The sequence below is a fragment of the Semicossyphus pulcher genome, unplaced genomic scaffold (genome assembly GCF_022749685.1).
Source record: "Semicossyphus pulcher isolate SPU_LCO1_2020_fin unplaced genomic scaffold, fSemPul1.0.p SCAF_23, whole genome shotgun sequence".
Lineage (NCBI taxonomy): Eukaryota > Metazoa > Chordata > Actinopteri > Labriformes > Labridae > Semicossyphus > Semicossyphus pulcher.
Genome location: NW_027211697.1, coordinates 2,696,331 through 2,715,400, shown reverse-complemented (window position 1 = coordinate 2,715,400; position 19,070 = coordinate 2,696,331). Strand labels below are relative to the sequence as shown.

Genomic DNA, 19,070 nt, shown 5'->3' with positions numbered 1-19,070 from the left:
TCTCAAAAGGCTCGGCCTATACTGTGGTCTCGCCTCAAATTCGCAGTTTGCAGAGGCTAGTAGCGGGTAGGAGGGGTGAGTCAGTGAACGAGTTGGTGGAGATGAGGACTCGTGACCCCCGAGTCAGTAAAAAGACTCATGACTCGCACATCACTAGTGGATCGTTGCTAAGTACATTTACTCAAGCACGTTCTTCAGTAAAGTTTTGAGGTAGAGAGAGTTTTAATTATGTTTCATGTCTAACTAAGCTACAGGTTTGCCTCTTTCACTTGTGTACATGGTCTGAATACTTCTCATCATCTGCTGGCTAGAGAACACTCCTGAATGTAAAACCAGGCACTGCAGCGATCCCTTCTTCTAGTAACACAAACAAATAGTTGCCCTGTCAGCATAAAAATTGGATCATATCATGGCTTCCTTTATTGTTTTAACAGAAAAGCACTGGCTGCCGCATTCAGTAGAGGAAAAGGTCTTAATCGAGAAGCACATCAAAGCAACCATGAGGGAGACGTTTCCAGGAACCTGAGCCGCTTGTGCCCCGAAACCTCATCTGAGGAGGAGTGCTTACTTGGTGCCCCTTGTCAGCACCTCAGAAACCTTCTGCTTCCTCACATCCATCTCTCTCCTGGAGGATTTTCCCAGGTGGCTCTGAGCTTTCAGTGAAACCATGATGGAATGCACTGAAATGGTCTTTTCATTAGACGCAGCAGCAGCGTGTATTAGCTGATGCAGTAGAGGGGCTCTATTTCTTTTAATGAAAATCTCTCTCACAGATGAAGGCAAATTAATTTAGAGGAAAATCTGTTTTTTGATGCAATAACAACCCAGATATATAAGCAATTAAACAGAGGAACATTTTATAAATTAGTTTGCATCTAAATGCAGACTCAGATAATTGCTGTAAATGATTAAAACATTGCAGCCGAATGCCACAAGCCATGAGAATGGGATAAATTTCAACACACCACACGTGAATCTCATTTTTTCAGCATAAAGCTATCACTGGAGATAAATAGAGACACACGTTCCTCTGCAAAATACTACAGCACTTATACATAGTATTATATGAAACCATGAGCCTGAGATTCTGCCTCTACATTTGTTTATTATAGATTCCTTAATGCCTTCTATTGTACATGTGTTGTGTTTTATTTTTGTTTCTTTGTCCACCTTCATGTTATGATCATGACAGCAACAGAGTGCAGTGTGCGGGCTTAGTTTACGTTAAAAGGCCTCTGTCTCCCATATAACCATCTGCAGACCCCACCCCAGGGTCAGATGTGACTGGTGTAACAGCAGTATGGTGATGCTTACTGATTTGCAGAAGATGCATGGGATTTATAATAGACCATCAGTTTCTTCATTGGCTAAGTTAAGCAGCACTGCATGACTAAACTAAAATGCGCAATGAGCAAAGTGCTCATCTGATCATCCTTATCATGTGATAGCATCGTTATGCAACGTGAACATTGCTATGTGGTAACACTGAATATGTTGTATGAGGGTTACTATAATACATTTTAAAAAAAGACCTAATAACAAATGTGTTTATTAACATTTATGCATTTATGGTTATTATTTTGATCTATAAGTGTGCTGAATGTGATGCGTAGTGCATTATCTGTCTTACAGCCAAACTATGTAGGTTTTACAGGTCTATTTAAGTTTTGAATGGTTTAATTGTCACATACAAAATATGCAGATTAAAAATAAAAAATAATGACAATACAAAAGAAAAAACAATAGGAAAAGCCTGACCCCTAACTCAAATATAATAAAACTAATTTTGCTTGCTGCTATCTATTAAAATGGGAATGTAACCCCTTCTTTGTAATATTGCATTATCAAGGCGAGACTTTTATTTTGAAATCAACCTAGGCTATAAGTTGTTTTTACATGCCTTTTCATATTATAGGCTACATACAGACGTGGGTTGCGTGTTCGAATCAGTTATGATGAACTGTGAATCTCCAGGAAACAAAAACATCCTTTATTACAAATTTCTTTTTAGTTTCTTTTTTTTTTTTAATTTTACATTAGTTTCCCTCACTGAGCATTAAAACAGTTCAACAACGGAGTAAACTAAACCTAATCATTTATCCTCAACTAAAAATCATTCTGACATGATTATTATAAAATATTGTATAATTTATTAGGCTTCATTAAATGTTCGTCTTTAAACATTAAAGCTAATTTGACATGTGTATGTTGTGTCCGTAGCAGGGGAGAGTTAAACCGGTTCGAGTCCCCGGAGCCCGCCTGGATGAGGATATCGCTTAGTCACCGCCGTTAACCGGGAGAAGCAGCGCCTCCCTGTGTACACACCGATTGGTTAGAGATCTTGACGGGCTCGCCTTCTCCACAGACCGTCTCCAGTCCAGGGCGGGGCTGACTCTCCGTCAAACTGAATCAGGCTACAACCGGCAGAAGAAAACTTAGCCCGGGTCGATCCATGGAGCAGTGTGGGAATGCTCTATTCGTAGGTGGGAAGCAGAGAACCGGACGGCAGCCACATTTCGGCCACATACATCACCCTGGACAGCCTGTGCTGCTGCTGCTGCTGTGATCAGGAGTGACCAGATTTAACAGCACGGCACCGGGCTGGGCTTAAAAAACATCTGCGGGTTGGAAAAAGAAGCGCGTTTATTCCTGCGCTGCTATCAGGATGATGTGACAAATCACTCATTAGCTGCCTGGGGAAAAATCTGTGAACCGGATTTTTTTCACTGCTGGAGATCATCTGAGCTGGTTGTTCTAAGGGTAAGTTGTGTCATTATTTTTTTTTATGAATGTCTCCTGCGGGTTCCCATACGGAAGGCAGCTGCCGGAGGAAGCGCTCGTGCGTCGTGATCTAGGAGGATAAACGAGCCATACTAGTCGATTGAATTACTAGCAATTGGTCGACAAGGGAATCCTTCAAATAGAGGCTGGATATAGTAAGAAGGTGCTGGCCATTAGCGTTGCTATAGTGTAGTTTTAACTGTAAAAGTGGGTTATTTATGAAGTATAATTGGGTCTACCTTTAGGCCCAATCACCTTTTTTAAAAAGTGTGAAGAACCCTGCACATTGAAGTGATGCTGAAGTGGAATCAATGAGGTGCGAAATTAGCCTCATGTACAAAATAAGACACGGGCTGAGAAGCTAAATTACTTTTTTAAACTTAAACATGGCCCAATTACGTTGTAATTACTTTGATTAGAGCCACACTTTCGGAGCCAAAGGCTTAATGGTTTATTTTTATTAGGCAACATCATCTCATGTATCTTGAGGCTATTGCAGGATTATTGTAATTTTGGATAGAGGAATGAACCTAAAATGTTGAACAATCATGCAACACATCACACTGAAAGTCACACCATGACCTCACTCATCTTTGTCATCCTCCTCCCACTTCTTCTCCTTCCTCTTCCTCTATCTCAGAGCCATCGCCATCATCTTCCTCAAAAGCTCAGTGAATGCTCTGTGAATCAACAAATAAAAGCATTTCAAAAATGTGCCACACAATTTGAGAACCTGTGGGTGAAAAGAAGCAGCGGACAGCACGTGCTTCTCGACCCCTTTGAACCTGAAGCTATCCTTTTTTTCCTTAGATCTTTGTTTTCTTTTGGAGAGCGGTTTGATGAGGCACAAACACACGGTGACTCCTAGTGACTCATGGCAGACAGTCACAAAAGGGCACACATTTCACAGAATCACACGCATGAAGGGGCCACCTACATGTCTTTATTTGACTCATCTGAGGCTGAAAATTGCAGGACATCAGCGAAACTGCATACTTGTTGTCATGGGGAAGGTTACACGCTCCAGTGTCCTACAGTACCTGGGCAGACTGAAGTGAAACCATGGGCGTACTGTAATAGAAACTGCTGAGTTATTTTGGCAGACAGGACATAAGACCACATGGCCTGGTTTGTGTGCCCAGTGTTCCTGAAACTGTATCACATGAAGGGAGGGGGTATCATGGCGTGGGGTGATGTAATCACACCGATAAAGCAAGGCTCGTATGTGTGATAGTGGCAGGCATGCTCATCCTCTGTATCTACTCCAATATTCCCAGTGTGTGTGTGTTTGGATGTTTATGTGGGTGCATGTGGGTACGTGATACTCGGAGGGAGCTGGGAGTAGCACTGCTGAGGCAGGTGGACCATCCAGGCCGGCCTGTGTTGACTGGCTGGTATGTGAGTTTTTCAGGGGGCTGCTGAAGGGGGCCACACTGTAGTCATGCCTGCATGACTCATGGCGCGGTGTCTGTCTGTCTGTCAGTCTGGCCAAGTGCACAGTCTTCATGGTGTTGCCTTCAAAGAGCTACAGCCAGAGCAGGATTTTACGCTCAGTGGTTATGCAATACCTTAATTCATCCCTTTTCTTCAATAGGATTTTGTTTTGTCGTCCGTCTTAAAGCATGCATCAATTTGCAACAGCGCCAGAGTGATGTTTTTCATATGTGGCCTAATCACTTCAAGATGAGGCACCCAAAGGCAGGACCTGGTTCCTGAAGTCCAGAATGGGCTCTCTTTACAGATTGCAGTCTTCACGTGATTTACAAAGCAGCTCTAGATTTCCTGGAAGAAGCCTTCTGAAATCAGTTTCCTGAACATGGGTGTACTCTCTGTGTTAGTGCTCTTGTTAGTCATTTTCTTCAGTCTCGTCTGGACAGACCTCTCACTCAAAACAGACGAAATGAGCGTCACTGGGCTGAGCAGTCCCACGGGTGTGTGTTTGCTCAGCACATGCTTTTCCAAATAACCTCGGGCTGTTTCACCAAAAAACACATCCGTATCACGACATTTTTTCACTTGAGAAGTTTTCCAGGCAACCTGGAGTTTACACATTTTACTGAAATTTGTAGAAATTTGACATTTAAGGAGTAATACAAAACGGTAAGGCGGTATAACACTATACTGGCTGCTATCGAGTCTGTCACTATCTGTTATTATTCGGTGCACATGTTTTTCTGAGTGATTCTGATTAATGAGATTAATTATAGAATGATTTCCCTGTGACTGTCATTTATCATTCATCAAAGCCAGTGTCTACTTTGTGTGAAAACTCTGAGTGAGCCATTTCCTGCATTGATTTGTGAATGTGCGGCATGGCAGCAGTACCTGAAGAGGTCAAACATGTCAACCAACTTGTTCTGCTACTTTACAGACAATCAGTATGCTTTCCCGCCAGATATATTGGTTACAACCGTTCCCACAACTGAGCTTGAGCAGAAGTTGTAGCTTGAAAAGCATGTCAGGTATGGTTTTACAGGGGGATTGATGGTGAGAGGGCCCAGAGGCGATGTTTGATCTTGCTCTCGCTGGTGTGCGCTCGGCTCGTACCTTTTTATCTTTGATGCAGTTACAGTTTTGACAGAGTTGTCAGGAGTGGGAACATGATTTTCCCCGCATGTCAAAATATATACTTGTAGAAAAATCTAAACAGTCATGTGAGAGCAGTGATATATAGGAAATGTTAGATACACATAGATACATGCTACCTTTTTAGCCGAGGAAACAACAAAACATCCATCTGTTGTTTTTCATTCATTTTAATTACACAGGTAGATTGGTGCAAGTATGGATCGTCATCCTTCGGAAATTGTGTAACACAGAGTGCTTCCCCGGCTCACAGCTCGGTTGTGTGACTAACAGCCGTTACATTCAATTGTTCGCGTCCCATGACATCTTAACGCTGGCATGATGCAGCGGCAGCCATGACGGTGAAGTCAGATGTGATGTAATGCTATAATGCAGCAGCAGGGCTATTTCAGGTCTACCTCTGAGCCTCCAAGGCCTCCGTCTGCCAGCAGGCCACCCTGCCCTTCTCTCAGTCAGCACCTCATCTGTCACGAGCCCGACACATTACAGGAACCACCATTCACAGAATTTACTAGAAACCATTTGATGCACAGGTTTGGAGACAAAGCAGAGGCGTGAATTAGTTGAAAATACAGGTTACTATTATTTGTTTTCACTGTTATCTGGTTTAGACTAACATTAGGCTGCAGCAGGGATGAAAACATCTAATTTGGGGTTGGTAGTTATAGGGTGTTGTAGCTTTTTTTCCTCATTGCCATGGTGTCTGAGGCTGGTTAACCTCAGGACAAAGCTCACTTCCCTGGCCTGTGGGAATACTGTGTGTTTTTTCTCAGAAGGCAAGATGACTCCTTGAACTTTGATCTTCCGCTTTGAGTTTAAAGAGCTCTCAGAGGGCGTGTTCAGAGGTAGCTCAATCAATATCTGTCTGGATCTGGAGCCTTAAGACTGAAACATATATGTAACTGTCAGGTATGTTGCAGTTGACTTGTCTTGGCTGGGTGAAATCTCTTTGTTTCAAAGCGTACACATGCTTGCATAAAAGAAGTGAAACTTGATTGTGAACTTGTAAAAAGTCAGTGCTGTCTCTTTGTTAGAAATGCGGCTTGTTTTGTGCATGATGTTGAAGTTATGTGAGAGGAGGGTGTGCACAAGTTTACAGGATATTTCACAATCTGGCAACCCAAAAGTTGTTTTTTCTGTGTTGCTCGTCCACATTAGACACTGTAGCGTAATGCATGCAGCATAGGCTTCAGATGCTTTCACGACAGCACTGCAGTTTCTCTGTTTACTTTTCCTCAGCTCATTGTCAGGCCAGAGGACCAACTCCAAGAACACCCTGACTGATACAGTATCCCAGCACTGTTACAGCAGCCATGAGAGTGCAGTTTTAAATAGGATAGCCCTCCGTACCTCCCCCCCAGGCTCCCTCCTCTCTTCCCTCCGCCCCTGTCTTTGGCATAGTCAGCCGTCTTACCCAGAGGCTGTGAATCCTCATTGTGTGCCACCAGACTGCTTCACTTAAGAACTCTAAATAACTGCGCACAGTTATGTCTGGACAGTTTAAACTGTCCTACAAACGTCACATACCATGCACCAAAGTCACTCCAGCAGCTTTCTGAGGGCGTGTTCTGGACTTTTCTGTGACTCGAAGTTGGTGTGAATGCTCTTTTGTTTTCACTGAACTTTTTAAGCGTTGAAAAACCAGTGCAGAGGAGGTGAATCTTGAGCACTTTTTTTCCCCCCACAAATCTATTTCTGTCAGTCTCTTAGACTGTGTTTGATATTTGTCAGTCACACAGATTGACGTGGCATCAAGCCAGGCGCCTTTATTTGAACGACTACCTGATCCTGTAACTCTCAGCTCTCCTTTTCTACTCACTTCACACTCATGCCAACTTTCCCTTCCATTCGGCATTTGACAGCGCTCGAAATGCTGCGTGCCAGGGAAAATGATGTAAAGCCTTTTCATTTATGGTGCCTACTTGAACACGCCCAGTTAGAGTGAAGGCATGAGTTGTAATATGTGGTGAAGCATATTCTCTCCAAGGCAGGCAAACACAAACATGAACAGTATTGCAAATCCAAAGTAATTTATTTCTGGAGACTGTCAGGGTTGCTACACCCACTCTGCTAGTTTCACTTCTCTCATCTTGTCTGAATTAGACATTCTGTCGCCTCACCAATATTAAATTTCCCGATCATTGTAGCTCATGCAGGACAATGTTTGCTTTCTGTCAAACCTTGAGCAGAAGGAGGCGTCCTTACGTGTGTGTTGTGGGACTTGGGGGGGGGGAAAACTGACCGTCTTTCCATGGACAACGACTCTGTGTGTTTTCTCCGGTCATATCAGGACTGAGAAGGCCTCCCCCTCACTGGGCTTGTGACCGTCCCAGAGGACCTGCCCCGGCCTTCCTAGTTCTTCCTGTGCCTTTGTCCAGAGTTTTCCACAGATCTCATATCCCAGCTTCATGGTGTCATTCTTCCTCCTTGCTCCCCGTCACCCTTGCTTTAATATCTCCCTATTCCCAGCTCTGACACCCTGGTTCACCTCTGGGTGTTCCCCTGGATGGCCCATCACTTTTTCCAAGTCAGTTTCTAGCTTATCAGCTGGTTAATACATGAGATAAGTATGTCCTGTGTGAAATGAGGCAGTGGATTGATGTGAGAAAACCGACATTATGGATATTAGGATTTATTTGCTTTCAACAATAATATATATTTTGGCTGACACCAGCTATGTTGCAAACCGACAAAGGAAAATAGTGCAGTGCTAGCAGAGAATGTAACAGCAGTCAAAGCTAGAAAAGTGTTAGCAACTGGCTTTCTCCAATTACACATTTTAAGACTATATCCTTTTAGTTTCAATTTAACATTATTATCAAGACGGGTAAAAACACAAAATAAAGCAGTTTCACTTTTTCAGTGGACACAGGAGGTCTAAAGAGACAGCTAGCCGGAGCAGCGGAAGAGCAGAGAAAAGAGAGATCGGTATTAAACAACAAACCTTATGTACAGTTTAAGCCTACGACTCCTTAAGACTCAAGCCACGCTCCTGTGTCTCGATTGCTGCATGCTGCTGGCATATTAAATTGAGGAGAGTTAGCCCCAAAGCTAGCTACAGCTTTGGCCCTGGAGCAGAACAACAATAAGTTTGAAATGTCGTACTACATGCTACATGACTGCATACTGCGTCCGGTGGTAGTAAGTAGTATGGAGGAGCTTATCAAATTCATTTTGCAATATGCTACGCCAGGCGGAAGTAAACACTAACCGCTGCTTCTTTAGCTATAGCGCCTCCTTCTGCTGGAATGCTGCTGCTGTCCGTCATTTCAACTGCCGATGTGATGTTTCAGTGCTTTGCATTGTGGTATACAGTAGGCGAGGTAGACTGGTCTGATGCATACCGGAGATTTTCTCCACATTTTGCTTTTGTTTGCATACTGTATACTACATACTACATTTTGGCCATATCAGTCTGCAGTTCTGCTAGTATAGTATGGCATTTCGAACACAGCAATAGTCTCCCCTGTGCTTTCTGACTACGGTCGGGGAGCTGAAGCAGGAAAGGTTAACAACGGCTTAGTTTGTTAGTTTCCTCCATTGGTTTGTAGCAGGCAGCGTGTTATCGCCATCTGTTTGAATACAAGGCACACTACTTTAAACGTGATAGCATTCGATTGCATCATTAAAGTTCGAACTATTAATATTTCACCAGTTTGGAACAATGTATCGAATTTCGATTGAAAAGTGATAGCCCTAATACACAAGCCAAAAAGGTATCGGAAATTGGGATCAGGAGAGAAAACATTTTTAGTTCTAGAAATGAAGCCTGGATGAGCATGCTCACTTGTTTAATACAGAGACCCAAATCTCACCTCACATTCATCTGAGTCATTTCTCCACAATCTACATTTTTCACAGTCTCTGCCAAAATGTATTGTGACCCACATTCGTGGTCCACGTCAGTGACCGTCAGACGCACAGATTTCTCCGGTGGGTTGCAAATATCACCGACAGATTTTTTACACAATGGTTCAAACAGAGGGGATGTTGTAGTCGATGTATAGGGGGATTGATGTGTGTGCTCTTGCAGCGCTGGGAACTGGAGCACGTACTGTAGCTTTAAATAAGCACCTATTTATCTTCAATAAGTCATGCCCATCCCGATAGACTTTGAGCGTGGAAAACTACATATAATGATGCTTCTTTTGCTTCTCTTTCATCCAGTTACTTGCTGTTTTAAAAGAACAAACTGGCTCTGGTTCACATAGTAACCTACAGACTAAACAGGTCTCAAGCTGTTGACTCAGCAAAAATCAAACAAAGTCCTCCTACCTGGAGAATCAGGTTTGTACAATGTGAAACCACGTGTGTTTAGTTTCAGAAGGAGGATTCTGGCCTTAATTGATATTCCGTCCTTGACTTGACTCCGTTCTCAGGCTGTGCACACCTACACAGACACGCTTGCACACTCGTAGACACACACAAATACTACTACCACCGCCCACACGTGTGGAAGAGTACACATATTCACAGCCTGCAGTGGTGAAAATCAATGCAATCAATAATCTGTGCTCCCGGCTGTCACAGGCCCGTAAATCTGTCAGAAAGAATTTTATGAAACTGAATGTGAAGGTTGCGTCTGTCAGAGGCATTTATGGAATCTCAGAAAGGGAATGAGGTGAGATGTTTCAAAGGTTAAAAAACCTAATTAGACCTTGCTATGAAGGTTGAGTAAATCTATGGAAGATTAATGCGGCTTTGAATCTAATTACTTTTACAATTAAAGGTGATTCATGCAGGAAAAACTAATAGTAAAAGTTTTCCTGAACAATAATGAAATCGTACACGCATCTCTGAAGGTTTGATGTGCTTTTATTTTGTAATAGTTGTTATCACACATTCCCAACATGGGTGTTCCTCCTCTTCTATTGACACAGCTTCACTTTAGAGATTTTTCACATGGATTTTGGACGTAAAAGGCCAACAGCTGCTTTCAACAAGACAAAGAAAAAGCTGAGGAGGGGTTTTCCATCTTGCTCAAACTTCTTTGACCGATTCTGAGAAAAGAAATCTGCAGTCTACTTGCCTTTAGTTACATTTTACTGCTCAAATCCCAAAGACTTGAAGAGTTAATTCACTGTAACCATGAGTAACATTTTGGTTTAAATGTGTTTCTGTAGATCCTTTAAAGGGCCAGTTCGATTATTTTCAACCTCAGTCCCATCATGCTATTATGGGGAGCAAATGCCATGATGCTAGAAAAAAAATGCAAATTCGCTCTGTGCCTTTGGAGGACCCTATCCGCTTCTCCAATGGGCCCTGGAAAACCTCCGCCAGACTACATAAAACGCGTCATTTACGGAGGCCAGGGAGCTCGCTAAACTACACTTCCTCAATCTGGGATGCCCGTCTCCAATGTCATGTCTCGTTCAAAATCGTCAGGTTTGAAATGTAGACTGTAGAGCTGAAGATTTTTTTAGACAATCCACCGGTATTGTCGTATATCGGATTATGTACCGCTCTGAGCCATTGCCTGCGATCAATGTCCTTGACTGGAAAACAGCGTCTTTCGCTGGGCTGTCCTTTCAGAGGGAGAGGCGCAATGCACGCTGGGTGTTGTAGCAATGTAGAATGGGCGAAACCACAAGCTGTTTGTACAACTTTCTCCACAGCTATAATTTACAAATATTTTTGCTTCTATTAATTACAGAGAACACCAGCTTTGACTGACAGTGGCTTTTCCCAGGGATTAATTGCTCCTTTAAATTCAGCTAAAGTCCTCCATCATTATGCTCTGGATTACATGACCTCTGAGAAGCTAAACTTTAACAGAATTGTATAATTTAATTAAAAAGTTTGTTCTTGATGGCTTTGGAGGTGGACTTTTGGGATATCTGTGTCATGAAAGACTTGACAGCTTCCATTCTCTTCTCTGCTTGAATCCATGCTAATTTGGCTGAATCCCACTGTCCCAGTGCTACAGGCCACACTTCGTCTGTTCTCTTCAATAGACGTGTCAACTTCAATGTCACACTACACCGAGACCTCGCTCTGTGGCTGCCCTGCACCAGGCAGGAGTGGGCGGAGGGGCCTGCCTCTGTTATATTCTACGTAAGGTCACGTTGGCTTCATCACAGCCACGGGGATGGGATGTGTATGTTTACATGTGCAGTGTGGATGTGTTCCTGTGCATGCGAGCAATAGTATGTTGTTTCCGTGGCTGTGTGGACCGGACATGGAGAATGCGCCCGGTCTGCAGTGTGTTTCCTGCCTTTGGTTTGCACGTCTCCCCCCTCCTCTGCTCTGCACTTCCTTCCTCCTGAAGCTCCTCCGTAAAATTAGCAGTAAGCTGACCTCTCTCCATGCTGGTGGTCTCCGACAGAGGAAGTGAGGTGACATAGCTGATGGATCTCCTTTGTGAGGTATTTTAATCCTGTTGATGGATTAGATAACAAAGATGAACCTAAACAGCTGTCTTAGTAACATCACAACCTGTTTGTATGCCATAAGACTACCTTTACCCCATGACACCCAAACACAACGTCCCAGCTAACTCATCTCATGGATAACTCTGAGTAATCATCTCAGCTGGGAATTTGCTTAGTGCGCCATTTCCATTGATGCAGAAATGAAAACTTCAGCCTGTCCTTGCTTTTCTTGACTGCGATCAGGCTGCACAATGACCGTTGTTCAGCCCGGTCCTCATCAGGACACACAATGCAGCCTTTTGTAGGCCTGATTCAGGCTGATATCATGCTGGAAACTATTTAGATGGGGATCACATGTTGTAAGGGCACGCTGTTGCTGAGATTCTCCTCTTACTCACTTAAGGAGAGAATGTCAAACCTCCTGTAGACAATGCTCTTCTTGTCCGTAGTCTCAGGACACATTTGGGAGGACCGGGCGCTGCAGGAATCAACGCTTACTTCACTTTGTTGTCCCAAGTGTCTTGTCTTAGGAAACCATAAATCTTAGCTGTTGCATCAGACACGGTCAGTCAAACATAGTCAAAAAGTCAGATGTTATTGATCTCCTGATAAAGTTTGGCAACTAGGGCAAATAGAGGTGTTCTAGTGTATTTACATCCTTATGGGTTTTCTAGTTTGGAAATTTAAAACAGAAATAAGTACAATAAGTGGGGCGGCTGTGGCTCAGTGGTAGAGTCGGTCGTCTTTCAATCGGAAGGTCAGAGGTTCGATCCCCAGCTCCCTCAGGCCACATGTCGAAGTGTCCTTGGGCAAGACACTGAACCCCAAATTGCTCCCGGTGGCATAGCCAACGGGTATGAATGTGATACGACAGTTGGGCACTTTACGTAGCAGCCTCTGCCATCAGTGTGTGAATGGGTGAATGTGATATGTAATGTAAAAGCAGCTTTGAGTGGTTGCAAAGACTAGAAAAGCGCTATATAAGTACAGTCCATTTTACCATTTTTTACAAGTAGAAAAGTATAAGAAAAAGTAGGGGTGGGAGGTGTTTCCAAATATGGATATTTTAATGTACAAATATATGACGCTCTAGATTTCCCTGTGATTTGGACTAGTGAATAAATATATTCATCCTGCATTTCACCTTTTTAGGGTGACATTGTATTCTTCAGTTCATCAGATATTGTGATGTATCCCTATTTGATTGCCTTGCTATATATTGTAACACTGTGCCTAAGTTACTGTTTATGTTGCTGTTGTTTTGCAGTTGTTTGTTGAGGGAGGTGTCCCACCGTAGTGGGTAACTGGATGAGAAGTAGTTCCAGGGGAGGGAAGAGGGAGTCTTATATAGTGCTTTTCTAGTCTTGCAATGACTCAAAGCTGCTTTTACAATACATGTCACATTCACCCATTCACACACATATTCACACACTGGCAGAGGCTGCTATGTGAAGCGCTCAACTGTCAGTCAGTCATCACATTCACAGTGGCTAAGCCACCGGGAGCAATTTGGGGTTCTCTCCGACCTCCATTCGTCTGATTGAAAGACGACCGACTCTACCACTGAGCCACAGCTGCCTCCTATCTACAGCGCAACGTTACGATATCAATTATATCGTATCGTGAGTTACCCTGCGATTCCCACTCCTAAGAAAAAGTATTTCCACACTTTAGAGAAGACACTCAGATTGTCATTATCTGTACAATTTCAAATTATGGGACATGCACAAAATTTTAATCCAGTTATATTGATTTAATTATATAATTTACTTGTATTACTCATAAAAAGCAGAAAAACATTAATTTCTCATCATCCCTCAGACCTTGTGAGCAGAATCAACTAATGATATACAGAGCACAACACATAATTGCAGAGCCAGACATGCAACTGCCGCTGTATTATGATTTGGTTACTGTCGCTGTTGGTTTTTGTAGCTGTTAGCCGCTGACATTAGCCAGGTCCTCGGGAGTGTCACAATCCTGTTGAATTTCATTAACTGAAGGTTTGTCATGCACACGCTCTCTTTTTTCCTCCAGTGTGGAGTCATACAGAAGCTTTCAGTAGCTGCTGGATTTTCCCACTCTGTACCGGGCATGAGCTTCCTTGCGGGGTACAGCTGGAGATACAGCGAGGGGAAGATAAGCTTCTAAGGCAAACAAAGAGGTCTGGCAGCTGAAAAGCCAACTGCTTATCATCTGCTTTATTCCCAAAAGCTGAAGGCCAATTCACTGTGAGCTGATTCAACAGGGTGTTACCTGATCTAACTCAAGTGCTCGTGGCGTGTACACACAACTCTCTAGTTATTGTATAGAAGCGTATCTAGTTGCCTGTGAGGTATATATAGCCCACGACAAGGGAGTTTTTACTGTCAGCGTCTTCCTCAAGATAAGAGACACAAACACTGGACAGAGACGAGACACAGATTTACTAAGTGAGCCTTATTTTTCCACTGAAGTGAGGACAGGATGTTGCTATCTGCTGTGAGCTGAAACAGACTCGCTAACAATCCTGAGAAAATAAACGCTTAAGCTAAGAGGCCTCTGCCGTGTGCGCAGCAGCTCCACGAGGATGGATGTAGTAAATAATTCACCTGCGCACAGAATGACTAAATAATTCAGGTGCTGAATTAGCCACCACGTGTAATAATGTTTCACCTGTGTTAGCAGAAAGGAAGAAAACTTTGTGCTAAGCTAATGCGATGTCCTGGCTGATGTTCTCTTTGTAAACACGCTGAGATTAAAGTCATTGTATATCTGTGTTCTGTTCTCACCTCTCCGTCATATTGATTTCCTGTGCAGGATATTGCTGCACCTAGAAAGGCGCGGCCTTGTGCTGATAAAATAACCAAGTGCAGTTTTCTATGCGCCTTTTAATATGTAAGGCTTTGTAGGGGAAGACGGGAGTGATAGTGAATACAGATACTGCAGATGGTGGTCATTACTCGTACAGATATAAATGCATTCAGTTCCATAAAACTAGTTTGACGTGCTCTTGATGGGTGTAAGCTTCTGATAAAAAGCAGCCCACTGTGCAGAGATCTGGAGCAGGATGTTTTTTATGTTTGGGCTTCAGTTTCATCCAGACGTACATTTGCAAGCGAGCGCTATAAATACCCTGCATGCACACAGCCTGCTGTTAGGAGGCCATTTATACTTTCAGAAGCTATTCATATCTCTGGCACTCGATCCTGTCATTTAGTAAACACTGTTATGACAGTGGGGGAGCCTGGCATTGGACCCGCTACAAATCTGTCACTCCAGACTGAAACCTACTAAGACAAAAAGGTTAAGTCTCCATTGTAAAAGCCCACCAAGCGCTGACAGCCCTGAGCTTAAAGGTCTGTGGAAAACATGGGAAAAGGCATGAGGCGCTCCACCCTTCTTGGCTGGCACCCACCCTCTACCACCACCCACATTGCCAGTCAGTGCAGCCCCGCCGGGCTTCCACGCATGCCCCTCGGCGAGCCGTGACACTTGATCTCAGGGTCAGCTGCGGCGGATATTTCTGCTGTGTGTGTTTTTTAATGTCGTAAGGGCCGGTTTGATGTGACAGCCTGTCACATGTCAGCAGGGTCAATTCAGATGACTGCAGCTTTACTGGTGCTCGGTTACACTTCACTCACTGGCCTGCGGCTGTTTGCTGTGGAGTGTTTTCTTTCCTGAGAGATAGGGAGACGCTTTAAGCCTCGACTAAAGCTTAATTTCAAGTTTTGTTAAGGAGAAAATTGATGAAAAAACTGTTTTCATCGTCAACAGAGCGGACACAAATGCTCTAACAAACTCTCCGCGAATCAACTTGCACAACTGGTTCAGTAACCTGGCAACACGTTTATTTTAGTGCCTGCAAAAGTGAAAAAAAATCAGTAGCTTTGTAGTTTTGTCAGCTTCTTAATTCATCCTGTTCGGAAGCACGATGTGCTATTTAAAGATCAAAAGCATCGTTTCTGCAATTAACGTGCAGATGTGCCTCAGATGCCTGTAGGAGCGACACACAACACACATGCCTGCAGTGTTAAAAAAAGTGTAAAAGATTTATCTTCTCATTGTTTCCCTCGTTCCTCCACCCTTTCACTGGAATAATGTGGTCACAAGGTTTTGTGCTGATAATTACGAAATCCTGCTTAAGGGAACTAATACTTTATATTGAGGTTTATTTCACAAGACAGCATTCAGGCGTTTCATTTGCTTTGTATGTCTTCTTCTGCTGAGGAAAGCAGTTGCAAAATTTCTTGTAATATAAGTGAGAGACTAAGTTGAGTGACTGCCTGAATAGGCGAGTTCCCTCCATTGTTTTCAGTTTGAAGCATGGCCTCCAGCAAGGAGTGAAACATAGGAAACAATGGAGAAGGGAGCATTTATAGTAAATGACTAACAAGTAGAGAATGAGGGAAACCAACATAACCTGTTTGTGCCTTCAGGGTTTCAGTAAGACAGGAATTAGTAAATCCATCTGGATCGCTTAAATAACACAAGCTTACTTATAAATAGGAAACTGTTTCAGCCAAAGTGTTCAAAAAGTTGTTTTTGAGTGGACAAAGAAGCAGAAGCAACATGCAGGAAGAGAGAGAGGATGGAAGAGGAAAAGGAGGAACCAGGACTTAAGGCGAGGAAGTGCTGCAGCTCTCAGGAATGAGGTATCCGGATGTCTCACTACCCAAATTAATGAGGTCATCCATCATGGCGCCCGCCTGTGCACGCTTTGCCATAACACCTCCTGCCTCCTGTCCACCCTGACTCTGTAATCCCTACAAGCAAGCAGGGCCTGACCACCCTCTTCCAAAAGTCTGCTCCATCCTCAATTTCAGAGCTCAGTCAGCCACCCCTCAGCGTGGCTGCAGCCGGCACGCCTCCTGCAGAGGAGCGTGCAGCAGTAGAGTACACAGAGTACCCGGAATCCAGCCAGCTCCTGTCCGTAATGGTTAAGACTTCATGTGGTTTCCTTCTCTGCCATTTTAGCCTGGTTTGGGTTCAGCCGGAGAGAGCTGGAGGAATGTGGGTATGGCATGTGTTGAGATTAGAAACGGACCCAGATGGTGAAGGTTTTGGGAACGTATAAATATTTCACAAGAGAATCCCAGAAATGTTATAATCAAAAAGTAGTTTTTTCAAAACATGTGATTTGATAGAATCATGTGCACTTTGTAGAGAGCATGTGTTAAGTAAAATAATCCCTGTGTCTCTCATTTCTCTTTAAAAACAGTAAGGAAGGTTCAAAAAGCCTCTGAAAAAGCCCTGCTCAGAGTGCTATTTTATTCATGATGAATGTGAAGCAGGAGGTCACTGCTCTCTTGCAAGCCTCTACACATAAGAGCCGTTGGAAAAAGCTGGTAAAAACTAAAATGAAGCAGCAGCACAGCCCAGACTCTCACTAAACTTACTCTGGATTTCATGAGTTAAAGGGTGTCATTTCGAGCTCCACCCACCGAGCACGTCTTCTATTTGACTTTAAGCTACACCTGTGACAGCTGGGCCTCTCTTGTAATAAGCCAGTGCCTTTCATTGCATGACTGGAGACCATTACCAAGCGATTATATTAAATGATGGCATGGAAACACTTCACCGGGCTCGCGTTTATATGCAGAATGTATTACAATAGATTGTGGCTCCGCAGACAGAGAATGAGAGTGCTGGTTATGCCTGTCAGCCCCAGTCATTATGGCCGGCTGGACGTCCCCGCACCTGGAGAGCTTGTCCTCTGTGTTTTGTCCGCCTGTCTGTCTTCCCCTGCTTAATGGAGAGAAAAAGAAGTGGCCTGGAGAGACAATGTCAGGCCCCGGCATTAGAAACTCTCGTGATTGAGTAGGAAGTGCAGGATCGGCGCGAGGACCAAACGACGGCAGGAAGTCAGTCTTTTTGCAAAGTTGTGGGTGTGAGAGTTTTTCCGACGTCTTTAGATGTGAATCTTAAAGTCAAAACAAATGTTTGTGAGAAACTAGATTAAATCACAGCGGCCTAAAGAATGCGAGTGCAAATCAGTGCTGGGAATGTAAACACTGTGAATTGTTGCCACATGACATCTAAACCACGAAAAGGCTCAGTCACCTTGAGAGTAAGATAAGACGTTGTGCATTAGCTGAGCAGTTTGAATGTATTCAGTAGTGTAGCCTCAATAAGCGTGCTTTACAACTCATTTTCTATTACTATCAAACTTGACCATGAACAGAAAGAATGCAGTTATTTGAGGGCGAATCCTCCAGCTTGGATAATTGCCAAACACAGAATTCAATCAACTCTCGTTCCTCCAAGGATATGTGTCCTCCTGAAGGACTCGCTGCTTATGGAGACTCGTCTTTCTCAGACAGCAGCCAGCCTTTCTACCTTCTCTGTGCAGTGATTTCTAATCATCGCTCGACGGAGCAAGTGACATTTACAGTTCCCTCTCACAATGAGAAAGGAGTCTGCGGCAGTTAGAGCCATGCTTGCGCCCGAGCAGTGACCATGCCAACTGTTCTGGATAAACTCCTCCCGAGACACGAGTTGCAGGCCCATGCCAGTCCAGCTGCCATGTTGACTTTGGAGGCGGACAAGAGAGAAAGCGGAAGAAGGGCTACCGAGGCTATTGGAATTTGCTGTCTGTGAAACGTTGGAGGTTTACCTTGGGTTGTGACCAAATGCTGTTAGAGCTCACTGACCAGAGGGCTAACGGGAAACCATAACAGCAGGTGCACAGCTCATGTGTAAAGTTTTGCTCGCATCTTCTTCAACCAACCAATCAATCAATCAATCATTAAAAATGTAGTGCCAAATCATAACAAAAGTTATCTAATGACCTAGGCCGTACTTTTCGTCATATTATTTAGAAATACCCAACATTTATCCCCCATGAGCAAGCAGTTGGCAACAGTGGCAACTAAAAACTGCCTTTTAACAGGCAGAAACCTCGAGCAGGTCCAAAATGTGCCCGAACCCAAAGAGACCCGGAAATGTACGACCCGGAACCGAACAGGATCCATTCTATTATTTGAAAGCAGAACCGAGAAATGTTGGGACGATGTCGGCGAAACGGACCCGATCAGCACCGACTTCACAGCTGAGTGTTATTAACAAGTTACCGTTAGTGAGAAAAAAAACTTGTGCTTCCTAATGTGACGTAGCCTTCTCCCCTGCCTGGCCGTGCATATAATCCATCCTCCTCGCCAATAAAGTTCATAAAACACATGTAGGTTTTCTGTTATCCATGTCGTGTTGATAAAAACAGCAATGCTATTCCGCTAGTTATTTCAGATTAAAAGCCCACTTGCTGTCACGCAGACGGATGGCAAATGCACGGCTCGCTTAGAAGAAACGTTACTGTTTTGTTGCATCTAGCATAATAAAATTAACGTCGACTAT

General features: G+C 43.7%; 1 protein-coding gene across 2 annotated transcripts in view; it reads left to right on the top strand.

Moving 5' to 3' along the window:
* The first annotated feature begins 2,403 nt into the window (after positions 1–2,403).
* The window catches only part of rhbdf1a (rhomboid 5 homolog 1a (Drosophila)), a 29,481-nt gene continuing 12,814 nt past the window's right edge, over positions 2,404–19,070 (top strand). For both annotated transcript variants that reach the window (XM_069674619.1, XM_069674618.1), the window contains exon 1: positions 2,404–2,760. The gene's annotated coding sequence lies outside the window, so the exon portion shown is untranslated. The remainder of the gene's footprint in view (positions 2,761–19,070) is intronic.